Source organism: Lissotriton helveticus, chromosome 4_1 (assembly GCF_964261635.1).
Source record: "Lissotriton helveticus chromosome 4_1, aLisHel1.1, whole genome shotgun sequence".
Taxonomy (NCBI): Eukaryota; Metazoa; Chordata; class Amphibia; order Caudata; family Salamandridae; genus Lissotriton; species Lissotriton helveticus.
Window position 1 is genome coordinate 1,547,749,707 of NC_136063.1, and position 18,700 is coordinate 1,547,768,406.

Genomic DNA, 18,700 nt, shown 5'->3' on the forward strand with positions numbered 1-18,700 from the left:
CAAGCAACTGCTCCAAACTAGTCTCAGAGCTTGCTTTGGTACAACGATGGGGTAGAAAATTCCACCCAGTGTGCCAAGATTTCTCAACCAGAATATGGAGTTTCCACACTTGTTAGATGTCGATTTAGATTCCGTATGCATTTCCTGATTCATGCCCTTATATAGGTACATTTCACATTGCTCTTATATAGGCATAGATATCCAGTCCTTACTTAGGCATAGTCCATGCTACCCAAATACAGGCATGGCTACTTCCATCCGTCCAACGATTTCTTGGAAAACCAGACTCTTTAGCTGTTAGGGACTTCCCCTTGCTTGCATATTGATTTCTCCAAGAACTCATTTATTATACATGAACATCTATTCCTTAGGGGTTCATTCATGATGTTCATATGCCTGACTTTACGTCAATACTGGCATGCCTAAACACCTTCAAGGTATAAATATAACTTCACTTGCTATGGCAAAGCATGGTGTGGTTCGGTGCAGTTCGACTACCTACTTGCACGACGCTGTTCGCCACAGCAAGTCCAGAAGGAAGCCAACTCTCCAGCTGACGAATTGCCCAGAAGCTGTCCTGCTCCTGCAGAGAAATCCAGCTCCAGTGTTTCTGACTCCCCTTGCGGAGTGTTGGGAAATCAAGTCCTGAGAAAGAGATACCAACCTCTCTCATTCTAAGGTATGACGCTGATTAGAACCTAGAGAAACCTCTGGCAGATTCTTGGCAACACTAAACTTAAGCTAAACAGCACCTACTTCTTCCCTCGTTCTAGACCTAGGTTAGGTGCACTGGGGTAGGTGTATTTTAGAAGCACCAGTTGAGTATTTTAGCCTGTGTTATTTATATATGTATTTTTATATATATCATAGCAACAGACAATGCTATTACAGTACTATTTTATATTACTGTTTATGTTGTACACATTATACTTTGCATTTTGTCTAACGATTGTAGCAGTTCATATCCCTTGCATAAGAAATAAGACTGTTCAATAAACACTTTTCTTGAAACGCCCGTCTCTCTATTTCTATGCAACTCTGTAGAAACTAAGCATGCTCGATTGACTGAGTGAAATAGTTATCTATTGTTTCTACAATTCTGAAGATATTGTTCCGATTCTAGGGGAAACAAAGTTGTCCTGTTTATGCGGTTGTCAGAAACTAATCCCTTCTTGTTTATTCGAGAAAGATTCTAATGACCTCTGAGTTAGCTGGCACACACACAATTAAGTTTAATATACTCGATAGAGACATACTGACCTCAGTCCTATGTCAAATCTATAGTGTATATTATTCCAATGCGCAGAGCCTATTATTGGGCATATAGGAACTACACTTCATGGCACCCAACGGTTTGGTGAAGCACTAATTTAACGCTATATACCTCAGTAACTCAGTCGTGCTTTTCTCAGAGACCCCTTTTTCCCGTAATACTCCAATAGACGTCTGGAGTGGGTAAAGGATAATATCCGCCATAGCTGAGTATGACGAAAACTCCTATGTATTAGCTTTTTTGGTCTGTTCAACGTTGAAGGATACAGTGTTCCAAAATATTGTGCACCTTATCTTTGTTCCCTTGAAACTTGCTCTGCAAATTTTGTCAACAAAACGGCCAACAAAGATAATCCCGGGGCCAGTGGAGCTGCGGCCGATTCAGTCGATGCAGCTTTTAACTTCACAGGCTACCAAGAAACCGATGAGAATGCTGTAGTCATTCCTCAAAATTTAGGGATAGTCTTCCCAGAAGCAAATCCAGTAACAGACATGTTTCACTTCTACAAAGAAGATGATCCACCAAAGGAATACATTCCTTTCAAGGCTATTGAATTTCCACTTACATACCAGGAGCATGAGCTCTGGTTTAAAGGCGCACTAAAACATTTAAATCACATTACCAGGCTCGGTCCACTCGGTAGACAAAGAGCAACATGGCTGGTTTTAGCCGGCTATACACCACAACCTGACATTAACAACATGTCAGATGTAGCATTACTAGCTCAACTCAAAGAGTTAATTAAAAATTATAGACAATTAGTTCAATATGTCATGAGGACTCTTACAATCCAACCCCCAGTAGATATTCCACAACATAGCTCTCACCAGGGTAATACACTAAAAATCAGACCACAGACTTCACACTCAGTCATAGGTAAATTACCTACAAAACATGAACAAATTCCATTCTGGATAGCTCAAAAAATTACTCAAATCGAAGCAGTATTTCCTAATACTAGCCCTCATGAGAAACACAGGATTTTAACAATCTGTTTACCAATGGCGATCACACCACATCTGGAGGACTGTACCACATGGGGTACAGTCTTAGCTGCTATCTATACTAAAACACATGGTGTTCCGTCCATGGCGGAAATACCAGACATCCTGAAACAGATTCAAAACGAATACGGGTCAGAGCCTGCTTTAAATTTGTGTATAAAACTACTGAAAGATTTCAAACAGGTCTCGACAATAATATTAGTTAATATTAAAGGAGAAGCAGCATCAGTGGCGATCCGCCAGAAGTTAAGCAACCACAAGAACAAGACAGCATATTTGAAAAATCCTATGAAGAATTAGGCAGAGACAGTCTGGGTGGGAAACCAGTGAAACCACAACTGTCTGAAAGTCCTGAAAAGGTCTTCACTAAAAACATTGCTACTCCTTCTAAAAAGAAGTGGGAAAATAGCAAAGAAACTTCTAAAGACAAGCGTTCTCATTCCAGAGGTAGGTCTCCTCAAAAGGAACCCTCTGAAAGGAGGTATAACCTCCGGAATAGAGATAATTTGAAAAAACCTGATAGATATCAAGACACTGATACACGTTCCTCTCGTACCTTTCAGACTTCATCACAGTAATCCGAAAGAAGAGAACAGTCTGAAAACAAAGAGCGCGTGTAGTCCAAAGATGATCAACACGTTCAGAAAAACAAGTAACCTCAGATCACCAAAAAGAAGGTAGCAGGTCTAAAAATCAGACATGCCGAGGATCTTGAGGACACAACTCAAGAACGGAGAATGGGCTCAGACAATGTTGGACAGCGCAGCAGAAGTAACAATAGCTCGCCAGAACCTGAAGGGTCTTCTAGAGACAGTGGACTTGAATGAATTCATTCAAGTTGAAACGGCAGACACCAGGGTTAGTTCTCCACATACGTTATATGAAATAACACTCCGAATGGAGGGAGATATACAAAAAAAAGTAAAAGCACTCTTTTGAAGCGACTTTCTAAGGGTTATGACATTCGTCTTGCTGAACAAGACTGGCCACCAGAATTTGGCAGCGAGTGCCCCATTCCAATACATTTCAAATATACCTATGCAAGGAAATGGGCAGTCGCCCAAGTTCCTGCATTATACAAAAATCATGTAGGATGGGATGAGGATTCTCCCGACCCAAAAATCCGGTTAAAAAATAGACCAACTGCACAAAGACAGTACCCAGTTAAGCAAGAAGCTAAAAAACTGGTCAGAGAGATCTTAGATCAACTTGAATACCAGGGGGTGATTGAAACATGCACCTCATCAATGAACAATCCTTTATTTCCTGTCTCCAAACAAAGACAATACATATTGTCTAGTATTGGATTACAGACATCTAAACTCTTGTTGCAAAACATTTGCAGTGCAAAATGCACACAGTACAGCATTAATAAATACCATTGTGCATAAAAAATATAAAACCACATGAGATATTTCCAATGGTTTCTTTTGTCAAAACATTGCACCAGAAAGTAGGTATTTGACAGCTTTCTCAATAATGGGGACATAGAAGCACTTCGGTCGTCTCCCTCAAGGATTCAAGAATAGTCCTGGGTTATCCTCAGCAAGGGTAACAGAGTTACTACAAACTTATGATGACTAGGCCTTGTCATATGTCGATGACATCTATCTGACAGACGATGACTTGGATAGGCACTTGAACAGGGTGAACACCATTATACTGGACTACGCCTCTGAGGGGTACAAATTCAATTTTAAGAAATCAAGAATTGACCATCTCAACATCCTGTTCCTAGGATATGAATTATCAAGTGAAGGCAAAAGCCTGGCAGCCAACTTTTTAGAAAAATGTGCGCTGCTCCAACCACCAAAAACTCTGAAAAACTTAGTTGATTCTAGGATTCCTGAACTTTGGAAGAACTTACATTCAAAACTACACAGAAAGGGTTAAACTTCTCTACGAATTAATCAAACCTGATTTAAAAAAAGTAAATTTGACACAAAAACACACAGAAATTTTACGTTCACTCCAAACAGACATGTTGGCAACAAAACATTTGCAAACATGCAAAAACGTACGCAACTTAGTGATCAGGATCATTTCAGGACAATGCAGATTCACATACTTAACTTTTAACAAAGGTGAAAAAATACCAATAGCTTACAAATCACACTTAAACAGACAAGCAGAAATGAAGTTCACTTCTACAGAAAATTCTGACAGCTGTTCAAACTGCTGTAGCAAAAGAGAGAGCCCTTGCACAGGGAAAACAAATTATGGTTGTGACACCTGTACCTGCCTTAGAAGCAGTAACAAAAGCAAGCATTCTAAATGCAAAAGCCTTGCATCTGAGATAGATACAATGGGTAATTCTCTTGCTGCAACAGATGTTGACTACGTTTTTGATCCATATTTAAAAACACAAGCATTTCTACAATACGAACAAGAATGTCCTCTGCCTACTGAAATTCTGCCTCTAGAACAGTATGAATGTATAATTTATACTGACAGATCAGCATAACCCACTACGGGGGGTAAACAAGCTTACAGTGCTGCATGCGTGATCGTTAAAGGTCGTATGCGCGATGGCAAATTAAGACCCATGGTCACAAAAATGGAATCTCTAGGAGATTGTACAGCTCAGCGAGTGGAACTACAAGCGGTCATCATGGCACTTGAAAATACAGATCGCGAATTCCCCACACTCATAGTGTGGAATTCTTTCTATTGTGTCCAATCCTACAATTAATATTTACAGAATTGGCTTCAAAACGGTTTCTAAGATGCAAAAGGTGGCACAATCAAGCATAAAACGATTTGGGAGCAAGTAGTTCAGTTACGAGAAGGACTACAAAACACTCACGTGAATCATACGCTGAGTCATCAACGTGATGGCGTTCACGTTGAAGGGAATTCATTGGCTGATGAAGCCGCAAAGGCAGCTGTGCGAACAGCTTCTGTAGCTGCAATCATTCGTTCAAAAACTAAAATAGATGGCAAAATAATGCTGACTGTCAATGCTTCAGGCAAAGACAGTGGTAAAACCTTACCAAAAGGGTTTCCACTCAAATACTCGTATATAACTGATGCAATCAATGTTCAGTTTGCCCGAGTCCCTGAAGTGGGGAATAGGGTACTTCCAAACATGGAACATAGATTATGACTAATCCTAGCAGCACATGAAGGGCTCGCCTCTGCTCATGCAGGTCTTTCCACCACAGTGTCATTGTTAAAACAGAGAGACTGGTGATGAGGCATGAGGAAACAAAACAGGAACTATGTTTTGGAATGTGAAATATGCCAGAAGATGACAGTCTCTACTGTGAAACTTCCTGCGTAGACGCCCCTGTTAATTTCAGATAAACCATTAGCTTGCGTTTACCCGGATCACTGTGGTCCCAAACACAGGAATGGTAACTATAAATATATCATGGTCGCAGTGGATTCGTGTTCAAGGTTAATTTGGATGTGGCCTAAGCGCTCGGCTGACGCTCGAACTGTTATAAAAGATTTACGAATCTTTTTCAGCACATACGCAATCGGCAGGCTACATTCTGACCAGGGTCCTGCGTTTAGCTCTCGAGCTTACAAGGAGGCCATGGGCATTTTGGGCATTGCATTGCAGTATTCTAGTCCATTCCATCCTTTGGGAAATTCAGTTGTGGAGAGGAAAAAAACGGGACATAAAGCAATCTATAACAGCTAGGGTATTAGATTTGGGTGACGGGTGGGTCAAACATCTAAAAAGTGTCCAACGTAGTCTTAACAACTTTCCAAGAAGTTCTCTAGGGGGTATCACTCCATATGAGGTCCTTTTTGGGACAAGAATGTTGGTCTCAGACCTTGATTATTATACATCAGTGGTGGAACAAAAAACATTTGATATCAAAGATAGTTTGGTTGTTTTACAGGACTTAAATGAACTAAGAACAAAACAAAGCAACGTGTTCCTGAAGCCAAACACGTCTGGGGAAAAAACAACCATCCCAGCAAGGCCTGTCTGGATCCCAAAGCGTAGTGATCTAGTCAGAGAAAAGATCGTGGACAAGAAGGAACTTGGGCCTTCTTACAGACAACCAGTACCTGTCCTAGCAATCCACGGATCAAGAACAGTATTACTGCCGCCCCTTGCTGGTAAAAAGGAGAACAGGTTTGGGTCTATCGACCTGATTAAACCCCACTATGTGGCCGATACTAAGCAGTTTGCCAAGTGGACTCCACCAATGTAGCAGACGCACACCTCTAGCTCTAATCCAAGAGGTTCAAACTGAGAAACTCATTACCTTTGAGGAATCTGCAGTGCGAAAAGGACTATGCAACAAAGCTATGGAACTTGTACCTCTTGGGACCCAAATAACAGTACGTCAAAAAACACCTGTCTACAATGAAGTAGCGCCTGTCTTCATGGAAGTAACAAGTGATCAAGTGGTTCCAGCGATTTCAATGCATCCTGATGCGATCCCAACAATTGACAGAACTGCCTCTGGCTATTTCATTAACTTTGATATGTTTTCTGAGGATCCCAGCGAACCTGAAACAACGCCAGCAAAAAGAACTTTCAAAGAACAAGCAACGGAACTTTTTCATCACCTGGAAAAGACTTATCTGGTTTCACCATGGATTGAATTTTGGATTGTGTTGGGAATATTTTTTCTTCTACTTTGGTTGACTCTGGTAATAACTCTGGGTATGCTGATAAATGGAAGATATGTCATAATGGACACAGCAAGTAAGAACGTCAACTTACTACTCAAGCCACACAAATCATCCCATCGTGAACAAAGAGACTTGTCATCAGTGAACATCACAGATGTTCCTATACCAGATGGTATAGCTTGGGACAAAACGGATTATGATATTTTTGGCCCGTTGGAGCTGTTGAAAATTCCACACTTATTCAGGATTTCACGAAGTGACTTTGTTTCATCTAGTACCTTTGCAGATGATTGGGACTTCGAGACTGTTAATAATTTGATGGCAGACCTAGAAATGTCTGCAGTATTCACAAATCATGAATATTTTGAAGGTTCATCTGACTATGAACAAATGTATTGCTATAATCATTATGGTCATCATTTCTTGCACAAATCTGCAAATCTTAGAATTGTATTAATGTATAACCAATGGCAACATTGTCCTAAGCCACCAAAGGGTAGCTCAAACCATTTGCTCTGAAATTTCCATACTTCTCAAGGTTCAATGTATCCAATGCTGAATCGTTTTACTTTAAAAAATATAAACAAAACTGGAATGAAAAGTATGTTAACAAATACCAAACAGATTTATTCTGCAGCCTTTTATGCCCAACTGTCTAACTAGGTTTTCGACTTTTGCAAAGACAACATTGAGACAAAAACTGTCTGGGGTCAAGTCAACGTTGAAGGATAAAAACAGTTCCATAATATTGTGCATCTAATCATTGTTCCATAAAGAAACCTGATCTGCAAATAGACATAATATCATCCTGTCTGTAAAATGGGAGACAGTGATGAAGAAAGAGAGGCAGTTAGATTAGCAGCTGAAATAGCAGCAGCAGATACTGCACTAAAAGATGCAGACGCGGATATAATACTCATTCCGGTCAGCAAAAGAAGATCTATAACCTTAAAACTTATAGAAAATGGACTGACACCTAGAGGTGGCACAGTTATATTCGTAATTGAGGCACACGAATATCGGCAGACAGAGGTATACTATACATGGATACATTTTCCAGCAGCAAATGCTGTAACAAAGTACTTCCACTATTACAAAATAGAGGTACCACCTGACATTTACACTCCTTTCGAGGAGGTGGAAGTACCACTCAAATTCCAAGAGCATTTGCTCTTATTTGATGGCGCCCTAATACATAACAATCACATTACAAGGCTCGGTCCTTTAGGTAGACCAGGAGCAACGTGGCCGGTCTTAGCCGGATACACACCACATCCAGACATCGAAAGAATGCCTGCAGCAGAGCTATTAATACAGCTAAAACAACTACTAAAAATTCATAGACAATTAGTTCAGTATGTAATGCGGACTTCAACAATTCAGCCAGCGATTAAACTTCCACAGCTGACCCCTCACCAGGGGAACACAAATAAAATTACACCACAGAACATCCAATCCTGCCTAGGTAAAGTTCCAGCTAAACGGGAACAGATACCATTCTGGTTGGCACAGAAAATCACCCAAATAGAGGCGGTGTTTCCTGACACCACCCCATTAGAAAAACACAGGATTCTGACTATGTCTCCCAATGGGAATCGCACCACATATTGAGGACTGTGACACTTGGGGTACAGTCTTTGCTTCCATCTACACAAAAACGCACGGTGTCCCATCCATTTCGGTGATACCAGATGTGCTAAAACAAATTCAAGATGAATACGGTCCAGAACCTGCTTTAACTCTTGGTATGAAATTACTGAAAGACTTCAAGCAGGTCTCGGCTATATTACTAGCCAACATAAAAGGTGAAGCAGCAAACGTGGCGATCCGCCAGAGGTTAAAAGAGACAGATATAGCAGACCAACCAGCTGAAATAGCCAGAATCATAGAAAAATCCTATGAGGAACTAGGCAGAGATAGTCTAGGTGGAATACCAGTAAAACCGCAACTGACTACAAGTCCAGAAAAAATATTTTTTAATAATAATAATTCACCAAAAAAGAACTGGGATGGAAACAAACAATCCAATCCTAAAGAAAAGAAATTCCAGTCCAGAGGAAGGTCTCCGAGGCGAAGAGAGAAATCTCCAAACCTAAGACAGAGGTCACCGCAGAGTGACCCCTCTGGGAATAGATATAACCTTAGAAATAGGGATAATATTAAAAAACCTGATAGATATCAAGACATTGATACACGTCCCTCTCAATCTTTTCAGAATTCCTCGCAGAAATCGGAAAGAAGAGGACGATCAGAAGAGCACGCCAAGTCCAAAGACAAGGAACCTGCGCAACTGAAAAAGAAATTACAATTTCCAAAAAAGAAGGTAGCCAGTATCAAGGTAGTTAACAATGCCGAGAATACTGAGGACACAACTGAAAAACGGAGAGTGGGCTCAGACAATGCTAGACAGCGCAGCAGAGGTGAGCATAGCTCGCAAAGTCCTTATGAATCATCTGGAGACAGTGGACACGAATGAATACCTTCAAGTGGAAACTGCAGATACCAGAGTTAGCAAGCCCCACAAGATATACGAGATAACATTACGTATAGAGGGAGATAAGACTAGGAAAATAAGGGGACTATTTTGGGATAACCTCTCCAAAGGCTATGACATCCTTCTAGCTGAAAAAGACTGGCCACCAGAGTTTGTCAGGGAGTGCCCTCATGGCGAAGAAGTAATTATGCCTGCCTTCTCGAATCAAATCCCGATTCATAAAAAATACACACTTGCTAGAAAGTGGGCAGTGGCCTTAGCACCTGCTTTATATAAAAATCACGTAGGATGGGATGAGGATTCTCCTCCTCACAAAATCCAGTTAAAATCACAACCTACTGCACAAAGGCAGTACCCAATTAAGCAAGAAGCTAAAAAACAAGTAAATGAAATACTAGATCAGCTAGAATACCAGGGGGTGATTGAAACTTGCACCTCACAAATGAACAATCCTTTGTTTCCGGTCTCCAAACCAGACAATTCATACCGTCTAGTTTTGGATTACCGACACCTTAACACATGTTGCAAAACTTTTGCAGTGCAAAACTCACACAGTGCTGCACTAAAGAATAACATAGTGCGCAAAAAATACAAAACAACCTTGGACATCTCCAATGGATTCTTTTGTCAAAATATAGCACCAGAGAGCAGATATTTAACTGCATTCTCAGTAAATGGCACTCAAAAACAATTCTGTCGGTTAGCCCAGGGGTACAAGAACAGCCCAGGGGTATTCTCAGCGAGAGTAACAGAATTACTACAACTATATGATGATGAGGCATTATCTTATGTTGATGACATTTACTTAACAGATGATGACTTGGAGACTCACTTGAAAAGGGTGAACACCATAATACTTGGTTTCGCTGCAGAGGGTTACAAATTCAACTTTAAAAAGTCCAGAATTGCCCATCTGACAGTCCTATTCTTAGGATATGAGTTATCAAGTGAAGGTAAAAGCCTGGCAGACAATTTCCTAGAGAAATGTGCCGTAATCCAAGCTCCAAAAACACTAAAAAACCTACAGTCAATTCTAGGCTTCCTAAATTTCGGAAGAACATACATTGCAAATTACGCAGAAAGGGTCAAACCCCTTTATGATCTAATTAAACCAGACTTTAAAAGATCCAGTTGGACTCAAACACACACAGAAATTTTGAGATCCTTACAAACAGACATGCTAATTAAAACAAAATTAGAAACCCGTGATAATACACGCAACCTTGTGATCCGAGTCATCCCAGGGAGATGCGGATTCACATACCTGACCTCTAATGAGGGAGAAAAGGTACCAATTGCATTTAAATCACACATGTACACAGAAGCTGAACAGAAATTCAGTAATACAGAAAAAATCATTCGTGCAGTTCAAACCGCAATAGCTAGAGAAAAAGACGTAGCTGACGGTAGACATATCACAGTCAGAACAGCAGAATCAGCCTTTGAGGCACTAACAGCACCGTGTAATTTACCAACAACAACATTGAATCCGGAATGGATACAATGGGTGAATTCAATCACAACGGACAAAGTATACTACTACTTTGATCCAGAACTAGAAGAATTAAAAAATCTAAAATATGAAAAGACGTATCCTCTGCCAATCGACATTCTGCCTCTACGACATTACGCCTGTGTAATCTATACAGACGGACATGCTCAACCCTCCGTTTGGGGAGAACATGCATACAACCCCACATGTGAGATTACAAAAGAAGTATGGCGCGGAGGTAAATTAAAACCTCTATTAACAAAATCACACTCAGTAGAAACTAATTCAGAAAAACAAACTGAAATAATCGCATTGAAAATGGCGCTAGATAATGCGGATCGCGAATTCCCGACACTTATAGTGTCAGATTCATATTACTGCGTCAAATCATATAACAGCGATTTGCAGACATGGATTCAGAACGGTTACAAAGATGACACAGATGCACCAATAAAGCAGAGACTGCTCTGGGAACAAGTAGCTCTTTTGAAAAAAGAACTACCAAAGACTCACGTGACACACTCACTGAGTCATCGAAGTGATGGCGTTCACGTTGTAGGGAATTCATTGGCTGAAGCAGCCGCAGCGGCAGCCACTAAACCGGCTCCCGTAGATCGAAAAAAGCGTACATTAAAATGCATTGACGGTGAAACATGGCTGGCGGTGAAAACGTCATCAAAAGGCGACTGCTCAGCGTTACCGATCAACTATCCACTCAATTATACATACATAATCGATGCAAACTCCGTCCCTTTTGCTCGAATCCCTGGAGTGGGGGATAGAGTGATTCCAAACATGGACAGGAGAAGCTTGTTAATCGCAGACGCACACATGGGCGAGGGTCACAGACACCTTAAATTAAAAGATTCTCTGGAAGAATTACAATCACGGTACTGGTGGCCAGGCATGAGCCTGCACTACACCATGTTTGTAAAAAACTGCCCAAACTGCAACAGAGATCGCAGTGGGGAGAGAAGCAGTTTAATACCTCGTCGTATCAAGGCAGATAATATTGCCAGCAAAAAGAATGGCTTGCGATTAACATATACAGGCTAGTTTACACTTATAATGTAGATCCTCAGCACTCGGCTGACGTCCGGACTGTTATACAAGATTTGCGAGTCTAAATGGCATATACGCTAAGAGCATGCTACGTTCGACCATTTCTTTCACTCAGGCAAACCAGCCTGGGGGGGAAACATGGCCAAATGAGCACAGCCCAGCGGGAATCTTCTCACTTCCTTCCTGAGGGTATGGGATGGTGTAAAGAAAAAACCAAGGCAGAAAGCAATCTATAATAGAAAGGATATTAGGTTCGGGGGCTGGGTGGGTCAAACATCTAATAAGTGTCCAACGTAGTCTAAATAACTTGCCAAGAAATTCTCTGAGGGGATTCAGCAAGACCTGTCTGGATTCCAAAAGTCGGGGATCTAGTCAGGGAGAAGATCGCGGTAAAGAAGGAATTTGGGCCTTCTTACAGAAAAGCAGTTCCTGTCTTGTCTGTCAACGGGACAAGATCAGTTGTACTACCGCCACTTGCTGGAAAAAAGGAGAACCGAGTTGTATCCATCGACCTGGTAAAACCACAACATGTGGCCGATAACAAACGGTAGGCCAAGTGGACTCCCAATAAGTAGCAGAACACCAAGGTTTGCTACCAGTACAGAGGTCCTAACAAAGAGGCTCATCACATTCGAAACGCCTACAGAAGAACAACAAGGACTATGCAACAATGCAATAGAACTCAGACCTCTGAAAACCCAAATAAAAACATTTAGCAGAGACACACCAATCTATACTGAAGTACCAAGTGACAATGCAAAAAACAAAAATCCTGAACCAATTGGAACAATTGACAGAACTGCATCTGGTTACTTCATCAACTTCGATGATTCCTCTGAAGGCTTCAGTGAACCAAAGACACAGCCATCATCAAAATCCTTTAAAGACAAAGCTAAGGAACTTTTGAAACAACTAAAAGAAACATATCTGGTTTCTCCATGGATTGAATTTTGGGTGGGTTTTGGTGCATTTATCCTCATACTTTGGCTCATCATGGTATTTACCTTGGGACGATTCATTGAGGGAAAATATGCTAAAATGGACACAGCAAGTCAGAACATCAACTTGGTCCTCAAACCACACACATCTTCACACGTCGAGAAAAGAGAACTTTCTCCAGAACTTTCTTCAGCCAACTTCACAGCCAATCCGATACCTGGTGGGGTAGCCTGGGACAACACTGACTATGAAATTTATGGTCCGGTCGAGATCCTGAAATATCCACACCAAATCAAGATCTCCTTGAGTGACTTTGCAAAACCAAACTCATTTGCTGATGATTGGGACTTTGAAAGTATTAACAATATGATGTCTGACTTAGTAATGTCTGCTAAATTTACAAAACATGATTATTTGCAAGGTTCTACAAATTATGATAGTATGTATTGCTATAACCATTATGGTAACCATTTTTTGCATAAATCTGCACAACCTAGAAATGTTTTAAATTATAATCAATGGGAACATTGTGCAACACCTCCAAAAGGGAGTTCAAGAACCGTGTATGACAAATATTCATATTTTTCAGGTTTTAACATAACTAATGCTGAAACATTTTATTACAAATTGTCGAACAAGACAGGGATGAAAACCATGATAACCAACACAAAATTGATATATTCAGATTCATTCTTTGAAAAAATGAATACTTTTGGATTTGATTATTGGGACAAAAATGTTGATTTGAAAAGTGTTTGGGGTACAAAAGAATGGCAAGTACAGGGTTTAGAAGCTTTGTTTAGAGCCTGCATGATCCCAGAACAAATGATATTTTTAAATGACACTGTTCAACAAACCACCTGTCTTGGCTTAGCCAAAATCAAAGATTTAAATAACCTGTCTATTCCAAAGCCAACAATGTTTAGCAATAACTCTGATACAGATGAAGAATTAGACATAAACCATATACTTAACCAAAACAGAACACATCCTGATTGGAAACAATGGTTGATCTGGCCCACAGATACAAATAACTGTCAAGATAGATTCCTGAATAAAACACAGGGTTTCAAAATGACCAGGCCAGACCCTAGATATCCTCAAAGACATCACCCAGGGATAATAACAACCTACAGTGTGGGCAAATTATGCCTTCAATGGCTACAGACTTCCACACTGCCTGAAATTAAGCAACACCTAACTTTACTTACTGATGGTGCTGACTTGCGTGATTTCATACTGGGACCACGCAAACAGCGTCAAAAGCGTTTCATAGCAGCCTCTGTATATGCAGCATACAATGAGGCCTGGAAGGTTACTCAAATTGAGACAGCAGAAAGAATACGGGAAATTGACCGTATTAATTTGGAAAAATCACTTTCTGTAGTGGACAATGGGTTAATGACTCTGTCCTCCAGAATTTTTTCATTGGACAGCATTGTGTCTTCAGCAATCGATATACTATCGCAAGACTTACTGTTATTACAACATGGTCAGTCACAATTGCGTTCCATTGTACAGCTTGGCTGGACGTTACAAAATCTGCGTTCAGGCTATGTGCCTTGGCGTTTAATCAACACAACGTCACTATTCCAAATCTTTAACCTTACTGATAGACAAATCGGTATGGCGCAGAAGGGTGCTGATTATACAATCTTGAGCATTGAAAAACTAGAAAGATTACCAATGACAATGTCAGAACGACCTGTCAGTGAATGGATAATCCACGGAATAATAAATATTCCAATCTCAACCTTCAGGTTTCAATACTGCCAAAAATATATACAGGCTGGCATGTACGAGAAATTGGGAAAGGGGTACCTTAAAACAACTTGGAACCTGCCCTATTCACATGCATGTGTCAGTAATAAAGGACAGAAAGTGTTTCTTAGTGGCAACAATTGTGCTATGTCACTAAGCGGCACGCTTCTGTGTAACGGAATTAGTTTGCACGGAGCCTGTGAAGGGAATTCATACAACCTTTCATGTCACCAGCAAGGCGCGCCTGCAACTGAAATAGAACCATTCTTTCAAAGACTCTATAATGGGAGTTACATTCTTATTGTAGACCGCAGATGTTGCAGTCTTATGCCCGGGACTCCTTATCTAGTAACTACAACGGCGAAGGTCAAGTGCTGTGGACGTTCTTTATTCTGTGGTATATAAATAAATAATACCGGATCTATTTTTAAATGAATGAATGAATAACAGATAGCTCAATAAAATAAGAGTCAAGATTCGAGGTAGTAGGAGTTTCTGCAGGTTTATTACAGCATAAGGACGGGATCAGGACAACCTGCATAGGATGACCCAGCAGCTGCTGGGGCCGGGTCTGGGATGAGCGCGCTAACTTTTAATAATAATACATCAACTTATATACATAGCGCAAACACATAGCATTACATTGCAGTAGGCGTAGCAGTGGGTGGAGCAGAAGGCGTGACGCGTAGCAGTCGCGAGAGATAACAGTAAAAGTAGGTGTAACTGGGAGTATACATAGACATGTGATGCAAACGTAACAGAATATGTCATGAATGGGCGGAAACATAGGAGGGGGCTACCTAAGGAGCCGGGACCTCTAACCTAATGGTGCGCGAAAACTGGCAATGACGTGTTACTAGGAGAAGCTGGGGGCTACGAACTCTGTGCTAGGAGCAGAGACTAGAGTCTGGAGGGTCGGAGCGACACGTACCTAAACCCTATCTAGTATCTGATGTTTAAAGAACATGTTGATATAAACTAGAAGTCATGAGGGGAAAAGCTAACTTGATTCTAAGACTGGACCATGCATTATTCTACATGTAGTGCGTGATGAAGAATATTAAATGACCATTAATACAGTATTTCTCTAACGTGGAGACGAGAAGGCTAGACAATGACGGAAACTATTGATGCAGTTCAGTAGCTTAGGAATGCAGAAGAGGAGGACTGAACTGATAGCTGGAACTATAACATACTCTTGGCAGACTCAGAGGCAGAGCCAAGCTGCACCGGGCACTGCGAGGCAGGAAGTAAGTGAAGGGTCGAGGAGACAGGTGGGGGCTGTATCGCTCCTCAGCGAGGCTTTCAGGAGACAGGAGCTGAATCTGATGTCCGGGCCCTTTTGAGGCCTAGAAACGGGGACTTTATAATGGAATAACGTGCACACTAAGAAACGTGGCGATATAACTTTACATAGGCCTGATATTCGTAGTATTCACGAGGACTGGAAAATGACATACCAGAGGTGGACACAACTGTAATTGCGTCATTAATCAGACATGGGGAATAACATATGCATATTGGTCATGCACACATAACATATGATGGATGAAGCGTAGGGACACAGAACATGGCAAAATTTACTTTTCCACATTCCCTCCTTGTCACTACGTTTCCATCAGGAAACATCAATTTTCATGATACCATCTATCATTTCATACAGTACCATTTGCTCGTCTCGAATTGTCTTGGAACGGGATTTAGAACGGGGCTTGGGACTAGGAATACAAGAGGTAGCACACATGCTGCAAATCGCAGGGCCACATTGTATACAGAGGCAGCAGCTAAATATGATCGTTACTGCAATACCTAAAAAGGACAGGACTTTCCATCCCCATGCGGAAATTATATTCCAGAACCAACCGGACCATGTCCAGGTGCCTGGATCTTGGTGTAACAGATGGGCAATTTTATGGAGTCTGGTTATAGCTGAATAAACAGACGGCGCGTTATTTGGAATGAAAATGCAGCAACTAGATCCGATGACTCTACAGGCCCCGCCCCTATCGGCCAGTATGACGTCAAGGACGAGATGATTTTGCAAAACGACAAATCTCATAGCAGATTGTTCTTCGGTTAGGTTACCTAGAGCAGAGGCAGTCTCATTTACTACAGCTTCAAGGGTTCTTGTTAACCTACGGATCAGTTTACTATTCTGGACAGGTCCTACAAAGAAGAAGAAACCTTTATTGAAATCTGTATACTGTTCTAGAGTAGTTTCAGTATAATCGACAATTGGGGACTCCCTTCTATGTCTAATGTGTACTAGATGTGTGTTTCTGTGATAATCAGATGGGGCTAGAAAAACAGGTGGCAGTAGGAAAGCAATGTAACAGGTTCCCTCCCAATCGAGGGGCAGACGGACATATGCAGTTTGACCACAAATAAAATAAGAATGACGTGAAGCTTTGAAAACAGATTTCCCACTGTCACTATACTGGATAACAGTAGTACAATCACTATGACCTACATGTATGGAACCATAACTACGGACACATAATTCGCCTTTGACAGGTAGTACTGAAATAGCAGGTAAGTCTGGAGTAGTATCAGACTGAACATTCAGGACCATGAAATTCGACGAATAATTACCTAAATTATATACTTCATTTTCTAGATCTAAACCTGTTCTGTGGGGGAAACCTTGCTTGTCTGAGAAACATGTACTGTTAAGAAAAGACATATCTGTTAAGGATGACGTTAACGTGGACCATGCTCCACACGAACCATTATGTGAGAATGGATAAGGAAAGAGTGGCAGAACTCCCTTCGGTGTCTGGAAAGGGGGGAGTCGACCACACACCCAACAATTAGTGGCATTGCTGGTCTGGTGTGAATAATGTAACATACGGATAAATGTGTTGTTACGCATAGCGAGGCGGTAAGAATATTCGTGAGGAGGCAGATCACTAAACGTGTGCTCTACTGTAGCATTAGCAGACATATTTACATGAGGAACTGGGAAATACAGATAGAACGCATAGCTGGTGCAGGAAATCATTATGCTGATGAATAATATGAAACTCAGAAAAACGATACATCTGATTGAACTTTGACTGACTCTCTCACTATGGGGGTCTATTTTATACATGTCAGAAACAGTCTAACCGTTTCACCTAGGGGAGGACTTATACAATCAAACTGACTGACTTATTTTACTAGACCTGAGCTTTAACTTATACTCCTGTTGCGGAGTTTTCTCTAACAAGGGAGGGGTTGTAATAATGTCTTGTGCGGGACAGTCCTTAAGAGCAATATTCTGGCAGTCCTTCAAATCCTGGGAAATGTTTTTAGAAATGGATTTCAATCCTTTAAAAAGTTTAACATGAGAAAGGTGGATCCATCCTTTTCTGCCTTCCAACTTGACGGCTGTACGGGTGGTGGGGAGGACCTGACGTGGCTCCTTCCAACGTGGTTCCAGCGGACTTGATCTGTCAAAATTTCTGATCATCACCAAGGAGCCTGGAACGATCTCATGCGGTGCCACCTCGGTATTGTCTGGAAATGCGGCAGCAACCTGTGAACGACATGAGTTGAGGGCAGACATCAAGGAAGCTAGGTAATCTGTCAACATATTACATGAAACATCGGTAATACTTCGGGGTCTAGGAGTACCCCACATGTTAGGGGGGCGGCCGAATACGACCTCATACAGGGACAGACCTGATCTAGAATGTGCGACCATGCGCATATAAAACAAAGCGACTGGCAGAGCTACTAGCCAGTCTACACCTTTTTCTTTACAGACTTTGGCAATACGGATTTTCAGAGTCTGATTATGTCTCTCTACGAGACCGGCTGCTTCAGGATGGCGTACACAATGGAACTTCCACTGGTACCCTAACAAAAGGGAAACGTGCTTCATCAGTTCAGATGAGAATGGCTGGCCGTTATCAGAATATACGACTCTAGGGAGTCCATATCTAGGGAAGAATTCACGAACCAACTGCTTGGCAGTGGTCGCGGCTGTGTAATCTGGGACTGGATATGCTTCTGTCCACCTGGACAAAGCGCATACAACTACAAGGACATACTTGAAACCTCGACATCGCTCCATCTGAATATAATCCATCTGG